This window comes from Anopheles cruzii, chromosome 2, assembly GCF_943734635.1.
Source record: "Anopheles cruzii chromosome 2, idAnoCruzAS_RS32_06, whole genome shotgun sequence".
Classification (NCBI taxonomy): domain Eukaryota; kingdom Metazoa; phylum Arthropoda; class Insecta; order Diptera; family Culicidae; genus Anopheles; species Anopheles cruzii.
This window is the reverse complement of record NC_069144.1, coordinates 47,704,671-47,718,021: the sequence shown is the minus strand read 5'-3', so window position 1 is coordinate 47,718,021 and position 13,351 is coordinate 47,704,671.

The window sequence follows — 13,351 nt, the reverse complement described above, 5'->3', positions numbered from 1 at the left end:
GGTCCCCTCTGCCGTTGGTGTGCTTGGATTGGACCCGTTGCCATTGGAAACGCAGCAGCAGCAGCAGCAGCAGCAACCGATGGCGCCCATGGTACAGTTAATCGATGACGAAAGAAATCGGTGTCGCTGTGTGTAATGTCTGTGGCCTGTCAGAGTGACAGGTCGGCCTCCTCGCCGGGTGCCTCAAATGTCTCCGCAGGTCCGGATGCGCCGATGCATATTTTTAGCCACAGAAACAGATACCATAAATTCAGCCGCCCGCCACAGCAATGAATGGATGTGAGCGGAGTGTGACCTGCTTTTATGTCACATTTTTGTGATGTCCGTCAGGACGTGCAGCGAGGCACACGAAAGTTGATCCCCGACGATGTCCCATCGGGTCGGTCGCCCGCCTCATGAGTTCAATCATCCTAATTAGAGCCAACCTTCCAGTGGGATTGCTCGAGCGCAACATCAGACGTCCCGCCATGTGGGTTCCATGGGAATAGTGGCCATGGGGGTGGTGTTGCGATATGGGGGCGCACTTAATCGATGAGCACACGTGGGCTGTTGTTGCCAAGTTGTCGTCCTGTGTGTGCATGGGCCGATGTTTGTCACCGGATAGAAGGGAATCAATTTCTTGTTCCCAGTTTCAGAAATCGCCCTAATTGGCGGATCTCCCCCAAGTCAGCATTGGAGATTTTGGGATTATCTTCTATATATATAAAAGAGTACCGCGTTATTGGTCCTCTCTTTATAACTCAAGAACGACTGAACCGATTTGGCTGAAAATTGGTGTGGAGGTAGCTTAGATCCAAGGGGGTAAAATAGGATACTTTTTATAATCCGATCGCGTCACAATGAAGCCACAATACGCACAATGTGTTTTTCTCCCCCCCCCCTCCCCTTTCCCCATCCAAATAAGGTCGACGCGATCTCTCCCGCTGAGGCGGCATCGACAAACGATAGACAGAGAGCGAAACAGCAAGCAATTGTCTCTCTCTTGCGTATGTTTACAGTCTCTCTCACGAACTTCGAATAGTTTGGCAAATTGTCAGCCAGTGAGAGAGCGCAAAAGCAAACAATTGTTTACTTCTCTTTCAAGCTTCCGCCCCGCTCTCGCGAGCAGTTCGACTATTCACATCTCATTTCATCATTCGCGTCGTAAAAAAATTATCGTGCGTGGGAATAATATTGAATACTTCATTTTAAACACTTGCTTTTTCGGGAAATAATTTTAATCGTAGGGAAGCATTCACCAGTAAGTATTTACTTAAAAATAGTGAAATTGTACCGTACCGTGTTTTGTTTGGGAAAAAATGTGAAGATACGTGCAATCCTGATCTTCAGGTGAATAAGGAGATACCAGCTAACGATTAGGAATGCCAGCGCCAAATCGTGAACTGAATGACGTATATAATCGAGATGTTTGGCGCATGTTGCGAGATGTTTTGGAGGGGCAATGATTTTACTGTCCTGAAATTTCCGCCAAACACTGCCAGTAATTCCAAGATCAGCTGACGAAATGAAGTGCTTCTCTTCTTATTGGACAACAACCGCTGAACGGTTTTAGCCTGCACCAACCAGCGACAATGTTAATCTCTGATACTCTTTCTAAACGTTCGTTTTTACGGGCCGGGTTGTTAGTCCCGCGCCAACCCCCCTGGAACGCCGGAATCGGGAATCGAACCCATGGCCAGCTGCGATACAGGGACGAGCGTTACCGACTGCTCCTATCACCGGGGACCCATTGCCTCTGGGGCGAAACAGAGTTCGCCGGGCCTGCTAGTTTCCTTATAATTATGGTGAAGTTATGGCACTTTTCGTCACGCAGAAGATCCCGATCGCTAGCCGGTGCGAGCAGTTTCCTCCGACACTCACGGCCATGATGAGGATTGTTTAGGTAAATGAACAAATAACTTGTGTAATTGTGTTTCACAAGCAAAGTGTAACAATTTACCGGGACGCACACAACGGGGGGCCGGCTCTTGTGAAATAGTTGATCACCGTCGAACAAACGAAGAATAGGCCGCGGCCCCGCGGGTTTAATTTCCAGTTTCCTGGAGCGAAAAATAATTTAAATCACCCCGGTTCCAGTCAGTATCGATGGCGCAGGCCAACCAGGCGAGTGTTCTAATTCATTAACCCCAAGCTCTGTGGCTCAGGGAGATTAACGGATTTCCCCGCACGATTTTCACAACAAAAAACAGAAAAGAACCGCCGGATAATTCCGAATCCGAATTTCTCGTTCCGTTTTCAGAGTCAGCCGCCCTGCGATGGAGGCGCCCGGTGGGCGATGCGCATCGCGATTGGAACCGCTTTGCATACACACGCGGAGTCCTTCATTGCCGCTCTCGGTTGCGCTTTAAAGCCTCGGTAAGCATTTTCTGTGGACTGTGTCGAAAATGTCGATTCAAGCGAATCGCTGAACCCGCGCTCATATATTTCAACCCGCCCCGACAAAGAGCCCGGTTTTTCTGCGGCGAGCCGGAGAAAAAACGGAAGTTACAGACACACAACACACCGCTTTCGATAGCCTATAAATTTGCAACAGACACACACACTCGAAAGTGGGCAAGAACCAGAAAAAAATATACGGCAACAATGGGGCAATTCGGGAGCCTTCGGGGCAAAGAGTTATGTCTTCTGCTGCTCCGTGTGAGGCGCTTTTGGGGTTCTTATGTTTTCTCCCACTTTTTTCTGGGCGCTTGACTTTGACTTTATTGCCACCCGATTGACACCAGTTAACGCCCTGCGCCATGCGACGCTGTGACCAAAACAGAACATCGCGGAAGAAGTTCGAGACGATGGTTGTCGTTTTTTACGATTTCCATTGCCTCCAACTAATTGGACACGAAACAACTGGTGGGCATTATTTTTATCAACCATCACGCATCACGTTTTTGTTTTGTTGTTGATCCGGCCCCCGCCGGCGGTGATTGGAAAAATGGACTACAAATAAACAAACTCAATGGCCCATTCGTGTTATTGCCCATTACAGCGACCAACAGAGAGAGAGACAGAGCTCCACATAATTAGTTGGGGCCAGCCAGTGGGTGGCAGTGCAGACATTCATATGTCCCGCTCTCTCTCTCTCCCGCATCATCCGATCGAGTGCACAATTGTTCTCTGGGATTAATGTTCAAACAACATGGTCCTGCCGCGCTCCAGCCGCAGAAAACATTGACACCACCACACATAGACACAGACAGGCTAGATCTCCGGCGACATAAAAGCATCATCTGCAGCCGCATTCGGCCGCGGCCCGAACCGGAGGCCACCCACCCAGCAGTTGCATGGTCATTTATCGCCTGGCCTGGCGAAGTCTGTCAGCGACAGCGAAATGGGTTTCATCCTCGGACCGTTTCCACTGCCCCCGCTTGAAGCCTGGGCTCTGCCAGCTGCTGCCAGCACGAATTCAAGAATGTAGTTTGGAACCGGTCGTAACACACAACCCGTCCGAGACGCCATTGGGTCGCGATTTTATTAAAATGCAGGCCCCGATTCTCTGGTTTAGTTTTGATGCGCCCGACGAAGTCGACGAAGAAAGTGCCACACACACACAGCAGCGACGGACGGCGTCTGGCTTTCGATCGATTTTTTAAAGCCGGCCTCAAAGCACTGGCAACCGAAAGCTCGACTACCTAAATACCGCCGCGCTCAAAATTCCGGTTCGGAGATGGTTTTTGGGATAACCTCAAAGCGCTCCAGCACGGACACAATCGCGCCTACGCGGAAAGTTTTCGAATACTTTACACACCCGCGCGTGTAACCCGCGCGAGCGTCGGGTCTTCGCCGGGAAAGGTATGATTCGGAATGCTGACACGCAATCGTACGCCGTCTGAAGTGCTCGGGTGGTGTTGGAGCGGACAAGAGTCGAAAGTTCAACATTGAAATTCCAACCACCAGATCTCTTGAGAGCGCCGTCCCGCCCGCTCAAGGAGGTTCCGAATTCTGCGGAAGTGCGAATTCATTAGGGTCTGAGAGGTCTGGTCTGATCCAAGTCCAAGTCTCCAAAGGTCCCTGTGTGACCAGAAACCTCCTAGAAACCTCCTAGAAGCTGCCACAGTTATTGGTGGGTCCGCCGCGAGGCAAACGAAGAAGTCCGGCTCTCGCCTAATGTCAAATCTACCGTCAGAAGGCACATAAATCACTGAAGGCACACTTACCACCGAGCGTCGACGCCAGTCGGCGCCGCCGTTGACAGTTGACGGTCCATATTGGCGGAGTTCCGGAGAATTATTTGGGCGGGGGCAGCGACGCTGCCCCCGAGAGAGTCCTTCCGCGGCGCGCTCACGCGCCGCGGCTTGAGAAAAGTAGAAACTTACACACGCACGCTCACACACAAACACACGGGTCACGGGACGAGGAAGGAAGGAAGGGACGGTGGCGTCGGTGTGGTTGGAAGTAAAATCGAAGAGAAAGGGGTCGTCGGGGTAGCCACCGTTCGGCGGTGGCGCCTCGAGAGAGGATGGTTTATGGCGGTGACCCCAAAGGATACACCACCGGAAGGCACAAACCGGGAACGTCTTGCCCGTCCTGTCCTCGGGCGCGGGTTGTGCGTACGCCACGGTGCACCGCGCGGTTAGGACGACGACGAACCGCGCGGATAGTTGGGCCGGTAGAGACCTCCCAACCAACACCAACACAGAGGACGACACGCACCCCCGGACCGTTGGACCAGGACACAGAGAATTAACAATTTTTGACGGTTTTAGAAAACGAAGAACAAAGAGAGGCTCTCTCAGTGAAGGCACGGCGTGGGAAGCGCACCACTATAGGGCAGGGCCCTGTGTCGGACTTTTGGTGTAACAACGGGAAGAAGGCACTCTTGGCCTCGGTCCCGGCAGCAGCAGCAGCAGGACATCGGCTCGCTCATGTGTTGGGCAGCATCTGTGCAGCTTCCGGTTCCGGAACGGGGTTACTACAACGGTGCCGGGCTTAACAGTAGCACTCATCGACTCGACAAGTCACCACAACACACACGCGGCTGCAGCAGCTGCTGGTGGCCGCCATTGTTGTGCGAAGGAAAAGAAGAAATAGATGTCCAGATAAGAAGAGGAACGGGGTAGACAGAACACACAGACGCACTCCAAGGTTCGGTTTTCGGCTTCGATTTAGGTGGAAAAACAAGATCGGGACGGGAACTTTTGTTTGCCTTTTAAGTAAATTGTTTTCGCCGTTTATTATCTCAGTTTTCGGACTCCCTCAACACAACCGGGAAGAAAGCAGCGGAGAGCGAGAGGCTCACCAGGGGCTCAGGGGATCATCCCTCGGTCGGCCCGTGGATTATGATTGATTGATTTACGCACCGTGTCCGGAGGTCTGTCTACTGTTTGCGATTTTTGCAACCCAGAAAAATCCAGATCCAAAATTTCCATTACTTTTTTTTAACACGGCAAAGAAAAAAAATCATAAAACATTTTTGCGGCCCGCGGCACGGGTTGAACGTTGAAAACTTTTATTGAATTTCTCAAATTAGTCGAGGTTCGAGGGTGGCGTTCCGAGGGCAAGAGCACATTCTGACACACTCGAGCCTCGTCGTGGAGCTTGAAAATAGTAAACCCTTTTTTTCGGTTGGTTCGGAGGGAAAAAAAGGACTATGAATTGTTTCAAAGCCCGCAAGGCGCATATGGTGCGCAATAGAACCCGGCGAACGGGCGACGAAGAAAAAGGACGAAACGGTCCGGCCGGATGTAAATGAGTTGGTCGCAGCCGAGCCGAGGAAAGCGGATATCGGAACCGTTTTATGGTCACGCAACACCAACCACCGACATTCCTGCGAACCGGAGCGCGGTCGAAAGCAGGTGCAAACTGGCCAGGGTCAGGACGTCAGCAACACACGTCTGCGGTAAGAGCCCGCGCGCTCGTTTTTCTCTGCTTCGGAGCGAACAAGAACGAATGGGAAAACGAAAAGCGCTGTGGAAAATGTTTTTTTTTTTGCCGAGGAGAAGGTATCATTGAAAAGGAAACTTGGAAAACAGAAGAACAGAAATCCTGGACCCTCTGTCTCGGCTTGGGACGACAATCGACGAGAACAATCGACTTCCGGGCGGGTAAACTTCCTCCCCGTGCTAAACGTTTTCCCGTTGCCAATCGCACACAGAATGGGAATGGGCAGAAGGATGTGGAGACGATAGAAAAACCGCTTTTCCGCATGCTGACGCTGAAGCGGCGGGTTGCTACGATCCGCGCCGGATCCGGACCGTGCATCATGCAGAGGATGATGTAAGTGAGTGTGAAAAGAAAAGCTCACCCAACCCGAGCACCGAGTGTGCTTTGTCTCCCTCAGTTGGACGCTACTCCAATTTGCTTCCAGTTTACATGGGGCACTACGACTTCGACCACTCGGAAAAACCGCGGGTTCCGAAAAGTGACAGCAAAGTGGCTGATTGATGGATGGAACCACGAGCTCCACGAGCACCGGCCACGCTGCGGAACCAATAGGGAGGCGATAGCACATGCGATTGGTCCGCTTACACTGCGGTTTCACCAAACTGTTGCCACCGAATAAATGTTAATTACACGTGCGGTTGTCGAGTAACCCTTTTTTGCAATGAAATTAATAAATAAAAATTGTGTCTTTTGCGGGTTGGAACGCAAATTTAAAGCGCTGTGACAGGCAGGTATTGTGTGTTGCGTATTGAAATATTTCAAACCCATAGCAACCCGCATGATGAAACTGTCAAATTGAAAATGGTAACCCGAGTTTTTGTTTCAACATTTTAGGAAAATCATTAAATTCGCCAAAGTCTTCCATTTGAAATTCAATATCAATTGAAAAGCGCCTACTTCTCTTGGCTCCTTCGGGGTGAAGTCGTCAACATCGACGTGCCCACGTTCGCCTTCGATCGTAGCAATCCTGTGAGAGAAGCTGTCGATTAAAAATGGTAGCAGCAACTCAAAAGTCAGACTTTTCCAAAAACTGAAACTAACCAAGTGGCGAATCGAAGAGGAACCTTAGTAAAAAGAAACCGCCTTCGAAAATGGAACTAAAAGACGTAGCAACATAAACGACACGGGGTATGTGGCGGCTCCATTGACACACGGGCACGGGAAGATAAGGATTTCTTTAAAGGAAACTTTTCCGTGTGCCAAAAGCCGGCGAATTCGGCTTCGGCGAATTGTGAATGAATGTGGGGCGAACGAACGAACGAACGAAAACCGAACCTTCAGCGTTTATATGCGGAGAAGAAACAATGGAACACTCACATTTCCGGCAAGAGCCCACAGTGGACGACGGTTGGTGGTGGTTGGCTTCAGGGGCGGAATTCAACGGCACCGACCACGGGACACACACACGGCGTTTAAAACGAACTTCTCTCGTTTGGTGCCGTGAAACTTTTCCGGGAGAAGATAGTTTTTCCTCTGCCGTTGGTGGTGAAAACAGTGTTGGAAACTCCAATTTCGAGTGGTAATCTTCAGTGTGTTGGAGTGGCGGGCGTGGTGCTTTTGGTAACAACCAATTCTTCCTTCCTTTCGCCTTTCTGTCACGAGTCCAGAGCGAGCGGAAGCGGGCACTTGTGGCGATGGTGATCGGGAAAAACTCAAATCAACGACTCCCAACGACGGAGTATAAACAGGGGGGGGGCAGGTGGAAGGACTCTAACAACGCGCGCTCGGCTTCGGAGACAACTTTAAAACAACGACGACGACGGCGCGCGGACGACGTAACACACTTTGAAAGGCACGTTTGTGAACCGTGGGAGTAACGTAACGTCTCAGTGTTCCTGGGCCTGGACACCGGCTGGACACCGCTCCATCTGGCGGTGGGGGGGACCGAGCCCCCCCGAATGGGGCTAACCACACCACAGAGGGCACTCCGAACGCGGACACTTGTGGACACCCGCTGCGTTTCACAATCTCTCGCACACACTCCCCGGAACTCCGGATACTTTCCGGCAGAATCACACAAGTCTCTTACAGGTCTCGTCGCCGCCGACTGCGAATCGTCATCCGTCCGGGAGATAGTGTTCCGTGTCTGACGACCGACCGGTGGCACTGTCCGAGCACGACTACGAACCAGCGCCGGTGGCCAGCGACCGTCAGGAGGGCCGACCGGTCGCACGCCATTCGTCGCGCGGGAGAAGACACACACACGCACGCACACTCCGGCAGGACACTCCGGCAGAGAGGCTACCGGGGCGCTACCTACCAAACGAGAGGCCAGGAGGTTCGTCCCGGTCCCGTGTCCGGTCGAGGCAACGGTTAGGCCTAGAATGACGTTCGACCAGCGCCAGGGGATGCTGACGAAAGATTCTGTGAGCGTTATCACCATGCGGGAGTCGGGCGGCGGTCGGCGAAACGAAGAGAAGGAACGGAAGCCCGTGGTCCTTGAGGTGATGGTGCTGATGGGTGGTGGTACTGCAATGGAGAGCCGCGGAGAACTTCGTCCCATTATTTACTTATCCAATTCACTCGCCACGGGTGCCACGACGGGTGCGATAGAGAGAGAGGGACGAAAAAAGGATAACGCACCGCATAGACGCACACACACATCGATGCTCCGAGGGCCATATTGGCGAACGCAAGCGCAAACACTATCATATATTAGTCCTGTGAGGCCGAAAGTGAGCTGTGTGCGTGAGATTGAGAAAAAGCGATGGCGACACGCACACTAATGCAAGCGCAAGGCTTCTCTCTCCCCCCTCTGCAGTCTATCGCATTCCCCCATCTACCACTCTCTCCTTCTCTCTAAACACACACACACTCACACCATTGTCATTGTGTCCTCTTCTTCTCGTACACGTGACACTATGTAATACCTTCCAATTACATAGATCCCTTTCGTCCTTTCAGCTCTCTCGCTCTCGCTCTCACGGGAAGTGGGTTCATTTTCGTCCTTATCGTGTGTCTGTGTGTGTGGAAGATAAACGCAAAACGGTAGCAAGTTTGTCCGGCTGGGGGGACCTTCTTCCCGCAACGACTTCAAACCCCCCGCCGCCGTGACACGGTAGTGTCGGTTACGATGGGAGCCAGCCAGCAGTTGGGGACCCCCCCGTTTTGGGGGTGATGTCCTTTCTGATGTGACACACCACCTTGGTACCATTTTCTGTACCCTCTCTTGACGCGAAGCACGAAGGTCGTCGTCATCCCGAGGTTCATTCGAACATTCATTCAATTCGATTCGTGGTGGAGCTGGGAGTTTAGAGAAATTCTCCAACTTCGCACACAGAGATTAGAAGATATTGATTTTTGATGGCCCAAAAGTGCAACCGTCGTAAAGAAACCCGGCCGTGTGTAAGAGACTCCGAAAGCTTTCCCCATCATCATCATCATCATCGCCTCGCCTCTCTCTCGGACCGGGACCGGCTACAGAGACACGGCGTGCGGACGACCGTGGGATTACACACATCCTCCGCATCCTTTGGTGGAGCTCTCTCGCTCTCGATTGGCGCGACCGACTGGCGCCTGGTAGGCGCGCCTGGTGGACTCAACCGACCGACCGACCGACAGGACAGGAAAGAGTTACAAACTGTGGAAGCGGTGGCCAAAGAACCCACGCGCGACAAATGTGGAGCTTAACTTTCGATAAGAAACGATAGTCTTATCTGCCTCCGGATGCGGCACAACATGATACGAGCGATAAGCGAGCGAGGCTCGATGTTATCCCCCCAGAGTTTGATAGTTAACAGTTCTATTGGTTGTATATTTTGATGTACAGCGGGAAAAAGAAGCTAAAGTTACTTACCTAACTTACTCTGCTTCTGTCAACCCGGAAACGCTTCTTGAATTGTGGAAAGGCTCGCCTATAAGGAGGCGTGATGAGGTGTCTGTTCGATCGTTACTTTTTCGCGGGGACTCACACGGAATTTTCGATTTCGACTTAATAATAAAATCACTAAAACACTAAACACCAAACACTTGGGCGCACCATACACACGACGTTCGCCGGGTTTTACCAATTTTGTTGCCTATCCTAACTCCTAATACCTAGAGCGCTATATTGCTTCGTTAATTCGTTTCGTTGGCCCTCTAGCTCCCGTGGGATGTCGTGATTGGTGATGGTCAAAAACCTCCGTAGTTACTCTGCTGGGGCGTGGTGGTAGAAGGTATTCTTTCGATGCTATCTGCCTAGATTTGTGCCGTACTTGTGCCGTTGTTTCGTCAGTTGCTGGAAGATCTGAAAGTAGCATAAACTGGCGTTAGTTGAAGAACTTTATTTTTATTAAATTAAATCTCTACTTTTAAACGATCTTTCATCGGAAAAATTAGTTAACGATCGAGATCGTCGAGCGATCGTACATTCGGAATGCCCAAGCCAGCAAATAGAGTGTGAGCGGACGGCTTCCCACAGATTCCCACCGACGAGATTTGCTTGCGAAAGCTTTTCGGAACCAGCGTGGATCTCCGCGTATCCTGACAGAGGAGCGGCGCAAGGACATGTCGCTCTATCGCTCTCCGTTTCATTCCGGAACACTAGAAAAGACGAGAACATTTCCGAGAGAGTCCACAGACACGAGGAATCGACGGAGTGCAAAAAAAAGGAAAAAGAAAAAAAAGGAATCGAGATGGCGTCCGTCTGGCGGGCGCCAGCATTTTCCGTCCCGGCCTCTTCCCCATATCCCCTGTCCGCAAGGATGGTACGCGCGCGTGACGCGCAGCGAGATGAGAGCTTCCACATCCTTGCATGCGCCCGGGCGGCCCCATCATCCAACCGGCCGGCGGCTCCTCGCAGTCGAGCGCGCGAGAAATTATCCTCAGCTCTTCGCTTGCGGATTAGCAGAGCGGTGTGGCAACCGGCACTCTCGGGACGTTTAGGCACCACTGGCGTCGTTAACAACTTCCGCCGCCCTTTACGGCTTCCTCGCGGCTCGCGGCGATTGGCTTCCAAGAAACACCGGCCTAGTGTCCTAGGAAGCTGGACCTGGCTCGGTCGCTTGCATCGCCGATGTCAACGGACCCATTCGGGGCCGGGGGCGCCACCCAGCAGTAATATTCAAATGGAAAATGGCAGCTCCAGAGCCCGGGGTTCACACACTTGGAGCTCACGCTGTGGTTCTCGCGACATGTTGTGGTTCCCGTTTCATGTTTCAACTAACCTTAGCATGTCTGGAGAGAAACTACACGCAAAAAAAATCCCGAATGGCCAGCTATTATCTGGGAACTCCTTCCTCTAATGCGTGTACTTCTTTTTTTCTTGTTTTCTTACTTGTGGGTTGGTTGGCCCAAGCAACATGCATTATTACTCCGATTCCGTTTTTGGAGCCTAGTGCGCGAAAGATTATTTATTGCTCCGCACGACAACACGCGTGTGGAGATGGCGAAGAGCCCGACACAGGACTTGTGTGGTGGCTGGTGACCGGAAGAGATGTTTCTATCGTCGCGCCAGGAATGACTTATGGGAAATTGACTTGTCTACCGAAGGACCTGCTATCGGCGGGGCTCCGAATACAACAGAGTTTGTTTCTTGCTGTTCAATAAATTTATGTAATGAGCACTCGTAGAGTATTCAAACTTGTTGTAATAGATTTCTTCAGGCCACTTCAGACTTCAATAATATTTTAAGGACTGTGAGGCAATGGCTTACGTATTGTAATATTTCCTATTAAAACGAACCGTGCTGACTAGACGCGCTGACTGAACGGTCTATGATTTACGGTGCCCTGTATTTACGACTTTTGCGCAATGAACTGCATTCGCCGGGCAAATAAATCAATCGGTTCTTTACTTTTTAAAATAAATATAAACCACCACGCAATAAAAAGCCCTCGTAAATGGGATGACGACCGATTGGCCCCGCGGGTTCGGGGGAGTGGTATTGAAAAGGCCAACAAGTTTATGTTCTCCGCGTCAAACACACTCTCGCATCATGAATTCTAATAAAAGAAGTGCATCTTCACGACTCGTGCCGCATCGGGAAAGATGCGTCGAGAAGATGAATCGCTGCCACGGCGCGTCATCTGCGTCCATCTGCGCTGGCCATCGCTGCGCTGTCCATTTGGTACACACTTCCCCAGCCAGCCACAGAAATGGGCTGAAAGTGAAGAAACCCGTGGCCGCGATTGCGATCACTTAAGAACATCGTTCACCAGAGCTCGGTTCAGCATTTGTGAATGGTTTCACGTGGAACGCGGTTCGTTTCACGTTGACGATCGTCTAGACGCTCGAGCTCGGAGTGATGTCGAAACAAATGCGTGAAAATAGAGAATGTTTTCACACATCACCACACAGAACACCCCGTCAACTCGTCCGTCGTTTAGTCCCCCATGAGGGGCACACAGATACACGATCGACAGGAACGCGTGGCAACATAAAATCAGTCGTGAAGAGAAGGCATCTTATGCTCAAAATGGCACTAATGGAAATAGACACACATAATGCAATACAATATGTAGAAAAAAGGACAAAAGAACCTTTTTGCATAATCGTAACAAAAACATCACGCCAAACGTGTCACCTAGCCACAAAGACAGGGTTGTACAATGGTAAAATATGATAACTCCCACTTTACGACGTAAAGCTATTTGATAACAATGGAACCACGACAAACAACAACAACCAAGCGCCCAACGTGAGATTGGTCTCGAAAAGCGGCGCGCGATGAGTAATCCCCACGATGATGAGTACCCCACCCCGTAAGCAACCTAGCAACGGTAGGTACCAGATGATCAAAGCCAACTGACGCTCGACACGTTCGCCACTTGACCGTGTCTTGACACAAGCTACGTCACACGAGGATCTCCTCCGGGGACGGGACGGTGGCGTGAAGCAATAGAAACCAACATTTTTGGCACGGAACTCGTGGCGTCTTGAGGACGCCGTCCCAAAGTGATTCATCTGTCAACTGTCGGGACGGGGAAAACCGACTACTCTCCCAGAAGAAGGGCACCACGGTCAACGTCTGCCCGGCGCGCGCTCTGAAAGCGTTGCCAAACAGCGACGACGGGACACCTTAATCGTGCGCGGAAGACGATGAAAAAATAAATATATGGTCCCCCCGACTGAAAGATCGTCTCACAGAGGGGGAGAGCGAAAGTGGCACAAGGTGTATGCAGATTTGTACGGAAAGGAAACCACTTTATGGCCGCGCACTCGTTTTTGCCACCTTTTGCCAGCTCGAACGGTAAACGCAGAAGCCATCTCCTGTCGAGACGGCCCGACGGCCCGTGATCAATGTTTTTTGTTCAGGGTTTTAAAATTGATCGTAGCATCCGGTATTACGACGCGAACGAGCGCGCACGGATTGATTCAATTGAATTACGATGAATAATTGTGCTAAAAATATAACGCTAAACTAACAACAAGTCTTTGCCTTACTCATCTTTACTCTACTACTCTTCGGTTAGCCATGTTTTACCGAATGAGACGATAACTATATCAATGTTCGAAACTTTGAGTCAAATATTCGAATATTCGATATCTTAAGTTT